Source organism: Telmatherina bonti, assembly GCF_933228915.1.
Source record: "Telmatherina bonti genome assembly, chromosome: 1".
NCBI lineage: Eukaryota > Metazoa > Chordata > Actinopteri > Atheriniformes > Telmatherinidae > Telmatherina > Telmatherina bonti.
The window spans coordinates 26,944,875-26,953,125 of NC_136619.1; the positions used below are offsets into that span (position 1 = coordinate 26,944,875).

The window sequence follows — 8,251 nt, forward strand, 5'->3', positions numbered from 1 at the left end:
CACAGGAGAAAAAAAAATCTTCAAATAAACTTGTCCAGCTGAGAAGCAGAGACAGGAAACCTACCGGGGCGCACGTCATTGTCAATGGATGGTACCGCTCTGTGGACAGAAGTGAAACTGCCGCCAGCTGAATAAAGTTACAGGACGTGTAAACAAAGACGCAACACCTTCAATAGCGTTTAAAAATGTAAACGATTATGACTAATCATCTCTTTGTTGGTTAGTAAAACTGTTATCGGTGTCAAAAGTCCGCTTTGGCTTAAACGCAGTAGTTTCATCTGCGCAGCCTGTGTCCGCTCGCGCCGCTTCACGCTGCTGGGAAAACAAACAAAAAAAAAAAAAAAAAAAAAAAAAAAAAAAACCAAAGAGGATAATAAATGTATCCAAACCTTTAAAAAAAAACGTTCAGCCTCTGTTGTACTTTAGTTTTGGACAAAGTTAGACGTAGAAAACAGCGCAGATTCACCGAGTCCCTCCGAGCCAGCACAGTAACGCGCTTCTCTCATGTCGCGTGTGCTCGACTTGTTTTGGTGAAGGCGATGCAACAGTCAGCCGCAATAATTAAAGTTTGACAGACACTGTTCTTGTGGCAAGATTTGCCGTCCTGAGTGCGTTTAATGTACTCTCTGAAAAAAGAGGAAAGAAAGGAAGACAGTGAGGAGGGGGGGGGGAAACCTGCTCTGAAGCAGAATGCGCGCGGGACGTTTCACTGACAGCTCGCTCGACTTTTAGGAACCAGCGCGAAAATATCAGGACAATGTTGAAAAAGTACAGCAAACATGTGCTTTACCTTGGTGATGTGAGCCTGTAGAGAAGATAACAGTGCGTCCTTTTCCGTGCTCGAACAACAGTAGACTCGGCTACACTTTTTAGAGAAAACGATCACACTGACCTATCTGTTGAGCGAAAACTTGACTGAGCTCACGCGGGGCCATACAGGAGGGGATCCCGCAGACTCTGTGAAGTTCAGTTGTCCAAAACTACAAGTACCTTTTGTTGTTCGTCTATCTGCTCTTTATCTCCCTCTCTCACGCACTCAGACAAGAGAAGACTAGGGGCTGAGCTGCTGTCAATCTTGGCAATCAATGCGCGCAGCCATGTCGCAAGTATTCAAAGCATTTCCCGTCGTGCAACATCAGAAAGTGAGTGGCCAGGGCATTGATCTGAGGAAGGCAAAGAGGCAGGACTATACCCCCCCACCCTAACACACCACCCTCCACCTTCCACACACACGCGCGCGCGCGCGCTCAAACACACACACACAGAATAGATGAGAGAGAGAAGGAGAGAGAGAGAGGGAGGGAGGGGGGGAAAGGGGAAGGGGTGTGAAATGAGTGAAGACAGGGTGGATGATTGTTTCTGCTCTCCTTTAGTAGTCTAGAAGTCAAATGAGCATCTACCGGCGACACAGCAACTGAGTTTAACTACACTTTTTTTTTTTTTTTTTTGCTGAAGAGATGCGACACCTTTTTATTTATTTATTTATTTTTGCTAAACAAGCACCACGGCAAACAAAAAAAAAGTGAAGCATCGCTTTCTCCAACTTGAAGGAAAATATTTCAGAAACGCAGGTCCGTTAGTGTGAGACCACAGAGTCAGGTGAGAGAAGAAGCAGAAGAGTTCGAAAGACGAGATTAGATGAAACATCAGCAGCTATTTGCATAAAATGAAGCAGCCCAAATACGACTTATTTTCGCTTTGGCTTTTCGCTTTGGCTTTATAGGCTAGAAGAAGAAAAAGTTTGGGTTTTTTTTTTTCTTTACGGCAACCAAATGTCTTTCTCTTAACTTAACTGCACATTTTATGTTTCTCGGTTCACACATTGTGCATGTCAGTTTGTCTCTTTTAATTGTTTTTGATCACATTATTCTTTAAATCAACCCCTAAAAAACATCGTCATTGAATGAGTCTCCGGAATTGTCCTGACTTTTCCTCATTACAAAGAAAAGGTTATAGTATATATATATAATGTCTCACATTTAAAACACGAGATCCATTAAGCTATAATATGCATGTATGAAATAAATTCACATATTAAAAAAATTGTCTAATTTAAATTATGTGGACAAATTTTAGGAATATTGTTTCATTTAACATTTTACATGACATCTGCTCTAAAAGCCCAAAAAAGTAAATGATGAAAATAACAGATATAAGAAGAGTATGTAATATTATGTAGACTAACTTATTTGAATAAACTCAAACAAATCCCAAAAAGAAGATATTAGCTGATATTAAACACCAGCGACTGATCCGGAGTAAAGCTTATCCAAAGCTGCAATTTATCTGTCTTAAATAAACGTACGTTTTACACAATCAGCTGGACATTCAGGAGGAAGAGAAGTCCGACATATGTCAAACTCATGAAGTTTCAGTAAAAATGCAAACATCTTAGAAATAAACAAGGAGTAAAGCAACAGAACAGAGTGTTTGTAAATCTATGAATCATTAAGTAGATGCTATATTTTCTGAAATACACACACACACACACACACACATATATATATATATATATATATATATATATATATATATATATATATATATATATATATATATATATATATATATATATATATATATATATATATGAGTAACACATGAAATAATTCAGAAAGTTACTTACAAAGAGATGAAACAGCAGGAGGAAATGCTGATTGTTAACAGCTCTTTCATAGAGCTGAAAGAGGGAGGGGAAGGAGAGAAAGAGCGACAGGGAGAGAAAGAGTGACAGAGAGGGGCAGAGGGAGTGGGAGAGAGAGAGAGAATACACAACTAGACCACAATATCACATCAACTCAGACTCCAGTGCGCCTGGTCTTTCCTTTCTTTAGCCTAAATAAACACACCATCACTTAGTTGTCATTTGCACCTCTGCAGAATAACCCATATCTTTAACTGACCTTTAGATTATCTTATTTTGTTTAAAATTACATAAACGTAAATAGCTGAAAGCAAGAAAGAAAGACACTTACCTTTCCTAACTTTTCTGTACTTGTGTAAAAACTTTCCAGTTGAGCGTCACTAGACACTGAGCAGAATAATCTGACGCACATCACCTGAAACAGCGCAAAGAATTTCACTGCGGCACGTTCGAAGCTTTTGGTGAAAATATAAATAATCCTACAACAGTCTAACACAGTAATTGTCAGATCCTTGCATGATGATTCCTATGTGGTGTCTGCTGTGAGGGTAGCCACAATAAGGGGAGAGCTTGTCTTTCACCACCCGGACTGGATTGTGTGTTGTTGCATGGGACTCACACGCCACCTTTTGGACATTAAAAGAATTACATGCAGGTGTCCGCTGTCATGCAGTATTTTAACAGGAAAATACACTAAACAAACGTATTTTTGGTCCATCGTTTTCGCTCTTTAGGAAAATTTAAAACTTATTTAAATGATGTTTTAAATCAAGTTACATTCTCATTCTAAAGACAACAAAACCTTCGGACTTTATTGTTTACTTAAATAAAATACAATACTTTATTGCGTGTGTGGAAGATGAACGAGTCAATAACTATTTGTTAAATTATTCCAGACAATAATCTGTTCAGTGACAGATGATCGTGCAGTCAGAGCAGGTGTCATTCAGTGTCAGATATTTGTCAAAACACAAAGAGAGGCTACTATTTTTTTTTTTTTTTTTTTTTTTTTTTTTACAGACAAGACTGTAATAGCTTCCTCTTTGTAGCTCAGATGGTAGAGCATGAAGTCTGCGTGAGGAGCAAAAGACAGTCCAACTTGTTGGGGGGTAAGGCAGATGCATTTGCATACCCTGTGAGTCTTTGATGCATCTTAAAATTCAAGTCTAGCCCATAAATATTTGAAAAGGAGAGTGCATGAAAATCAACATTTTTGTTACATTAAATTAACATGTGTTCTTCTCCTGTTCTGCATGGTTAATTAGAGAACTCCATTCAGTGAGTGAGTGGAGATGAGGCGTGTTGGGGGGGGGGGGCTTTATTGCGTGTGTGGAAGATGAACGAGTCAATAACTATTTGTTAAACTATTCCAGACAATAATCTGTTCAGTGACAGATGATCGTGCAGTCAGAGAAGGTTTCAAAGGTAGACCGCTGATTCATGCTTTGGTAGTCTGGATTAATATTCTCAAAAAGGATTCACAATTATCTAAATCATTGAATAGGTAGATTTGAAAAGTTCTTTGACTACATTAAGCTAGTTGGACAAGACAGCTATAACCCGCAACTTTGATTATTTATAGGTAGTGCATATAAAATCAAGAAGTTATGACACACTGCACGCAGTTGTCATCATACAGAAGGCACCTTTAAAACATTTCTTGATGCACTTACTTTATCCTGTAAAGCAACAGCTGCTGTAGAAGCAGGAAATGGTTGGTTAATAACACTATTTATGTAATCACACAGCTGAGTTGGTTTCAGTGGATCTCTAAACAGTGGACAAACAATTATTAGCTCAGTAGGTTTATTTATACCTTATCGGGCCCATAAATCCTTCATGTATTTAAATGTGCAGATGAGTCGACATTTTCCTATGACACAAGGAAAAGTGGAGGGCTTCAAATTGGCAGCTATGATTAGCATTTATGGGTATAACTTTGACCACAGACAGTCATCATGTGAGAATGTAAGAATAAATTTAGTTCATGTGTGATTTCTGAGTGTGAAAACAGGCTATGGCAATACTGCATTGTAAACAGTGATCCAGTTCATATGAATGTGCACCCCAAAATAAAAGTTGACAGTACAATTTCAGAAGATCTTTAAAAAACAAACAAAAAACAACAACAACAACAAAAGAATAATAATAAACAAGGGAATAATTCCAATTTTCTAAAATACATGGAAAACTGAGCTTACTGTGACCACTTACAAGATCTGGCGGTTAAAAGATAAACTCGCACACTCACACACGTCCACAAAAGAAACACAACTCACTGAATGCCAAATTATGCAATTAACTCCAACAGTATTTGCATTCATGCAAATCATTTCTCTCCCAATTGGACTTGCAATGTGGGATGCTCTGTTCTCATTAGTTGACCCAAATCTCTTACTTGTAACTCTGGATTTCATCAAAGTTTAGTCAGGATCTAATATTTCCTTTCAAGTTAACAGCAAACCACTGATTAATCGTGTTGAAATAAGGAGTGCAACATGCCAATTCTAATTATATACTTATTAAGGACATCATCATATAGCTTGTGCCAACAATTCATTTTCCCATAACAAATATAGTCATAGATATTTATCAGTAATATATGGCAAGGTGTATTATTACTTGTTCTCTCTGATTTGAGGTGCAGGAGTGAATCTGTAAATGTGCAAACCTTCCTTGTTCTTTGTGTGAGCTACAGTGGCAAGAAAGTACTGGCAAATTATCCCCAAGTATGAATTCTCCTTCTTCAGCAAGTAACTTAAAGCTTTTATGTGCTTCAGCAAAACACGTGTTTTCGAGTTGCAGCATCATTTTTCTCCAGAAGAATTTATGTGCATTTGTTTATTGCTGATGCATTTAAAAAAAAAAAGAGTGATGCGTAACCATTGCATTGTTCTGCAGACGTGAAGACACAAGATGCACTGCCTTTTCATTGTAGTAAATTTTATTTACTCTGTGTGAGTGTGTGTATGTGTGTGTGCAGGAAGCTGCAAGATTAAAGAGGAGGCCCAAGGGAATATTGTTCATTTGCAAAGCAATTGCTTTTATGTACAAAAAGCCCAATTCACTGTAGGTATTGTAAAAGCTTTCCGTTTAAGGAACATGAGATTAATTCATTGTTTAAACACGGCACCTTCTAAACTCACACTTTGTCATTTATGTTGGAGGAATTTAGTCTTTTTCCTGTTGCTATATTAACACAGGAAATTTGTTGTTTAATATTGACGCATGTAAACTGTATGGAAACAGATTTATAAAAGCAAACAACGAGGCTTCCCAACAAAACGGATTATTTTATATTCAGCTTGCAGTCAGGTCAGTGAGGTGCGGCATGAATGTAACTCGGTCTCCCATCTATTCTTTTTATAGCATGCACACATGATGGGAAGAATATTCAGTGATTCCTCACTCTTAAATAATTCAACAAATTCCATTTCTTACATATTAAAAAATGTACTGCATGTGGAACTTGAAAATGATAAAACAGCATAAAATACTATTTTGAAATCAAAGCACCTATTGCATTGGCTTTCTTGGCTTTGTATATGTACAATTGGACTACAATCTGAAATCCCACAGCGTGCAACGGAGGCACCAGCTGTGCTTCCAGTGTAGACTAAAGCTCAGACATTCATGGCAAGTAACAATCACATTTATGTGATTGAAATAGGTATCGCTGGGAATTCTCGGATCTCTCCTCTCTCTTCTCTTCTGTCACGGGAAAACTATAAATATGTTACAAATGCATTGTGCGAACAACAGAGACCTGAGAACAAGGTCAGACTCCTCAGCTCGGTGTCGAGAGGCTCTCTGTTTCAAACGAAAGCAGAAAAGAACAAAAACTCAAAGTTTGAACCAAATCAATATCAGTTTAAGCTTACCAGAAACACTGACGAGAGGCTGCTTTACTTCAGGATTTCAAATGAGACATTTTCATCACTACCACTATTATCTTTTATTTACATGTGTTGATATTCTCAAACAAACATCCCTGTCAAGATACCGAGCAGCAGTCTCTCTCCCTCTGAAAAAAACCCACATTTCTGAAGCCAGTAAGTATTTAGTAAAGGATTAATGCGGGAGGCCTTGATTGCGTTTAACAGAACAGGACCCAATTAGCATAATAGGCCCTCTTTCATTCTCTTTGAAGTCCAGAGGATAGAATAACAAATGTATAAGAACCAACAGCCAAACGTCAATACATGGAAATGCCACAATTCTCAGTGGAGGGTCTTGGGTGAATTTTTTGCAGGAGGAGGGAAAACATCCCGTTTTTATTGCAAAATAAGCAGTACAGAGGATGCGAGCCGTCTTCCAGCCACCAGGCCCAGGAGGCTCTGTGGGGCCCTGATCCTGGAGGAGAGAGAGAGAGACGTAGGCAGGGAGGATGTGGTGCTGAGGGAGGTGCCTTCTTTCTTTCAGGTGTTTTGAAAGTGCACCACGATCCGGATGAGTGAGGGTAATCACTCTCCAGTTAAAGATAAAGATGTCATCTGGGAGGGAGCCGCAACACAAAGGCTCCCTGAGCAGTGGAGAGCAAGACCGCCAGATCGGTTTTAAGTGCACGTCACATCCTATCGCTGAAAGAACCAGGGTGAGTCATGATAAATGTAACATTCTAAATATTTGTGCTGAAAGCTACAGTATTTGGTAATAATAGCACAGTTGCCCTTTCTATTTAAAAACATATTCTCTATCTTATTTTCCTTTTGAACTTGGAGTTCAATGCGTGTATTTCTCAGAGGTTTCTTTCACAATTGCGATGGAGACATAGTTCATGATTTAAAGATATGAATTCTGTACTTCAGAATCCAGAGTTATTAGCATCCACCTTCTTGCTTGAAAATACACGAGATTAAAAATGCCCTTTTGAGATGGAGAAAGCTTTGAACTTAAACATTTCAAGAAGCTTCTCTCTCCTTTTTTTTTGTATTGAAAGTTCACCTCCTTTGAGCATGCCACAGTTTGGTTCCCTTTTCAAATAATAGAATGAAGTTTAATAGGTCAAACCAATCAATGTGTGTGTTCAAAGAGAATCCTGGAGAAGAGAACATAGTTTGTAATTTTCATTTGAGCATGATTTGAATAAAGATATTGTTGATTGACAGCATTCATAAAATGTAATGAGGAACAAAGGCTTTTTAAGTTCAAGTCACAAATCTGCAATTTGAGTGAACGAACTCTGGAAATCAGTGAGTATTTTTCTGCTGTAAAGAAATCCTGACTTGCTGCCATTTTGTCAATTTTACAGATGCTCTTCTTGTGATAAACGATGTGGCAGATTTAACCACTTTATCCCCTCCATCTACCCTTTACTATACATGTAGTGGTTTGACTTGTTGATTGGACAACATCAAAGACATTGACTAGACCAGGGGTGTTCAAATTTGGTCCTCAAGGGCCGCTGTCCTGCAGGTTTTTGGTGTATCACTGTTCCAACACACTTGGCTTACATTAAATGGACCCAACAATCTATAAGGTTTTTCACAAAGACTGATTTATTTGAGTCAGGTGTGTTGGAACAGGGATGCATGGAAAACATGTAGGACTATGGCCCTCGAGGATCGGAGCTGGTCACCCTTGGACTAGACCAGTGTTTCTCAATTC

General features: G+C 38.4%; 1 protein-coding gene across 5 annotated transcripts in view; it reads right to left on the reverse strand.

The window, feature by feature from the left end:
* The window catches only part of sox6 (SRY-box transcription factor 6), a 132,379-nt gene extending 131,309 nt beyond the window's left edge, over positions 1 to 1,070 (reverse strand). For all 5 annotated transcript variants that reach the window (XM_079239548.1, XM_079239550.1, XM_079239547.1 and 2 more), the window contains exon 1: positions 791 to 1,070. The gene's annotated coding sequence lies outside the window, so the exon portion shown is untranslated. The remainder of the gene's footprint in view (positions 1 to 790) is intronic.
* Positions 1,071 to 8,251: the final 7,181 nt, after the last annotated feature.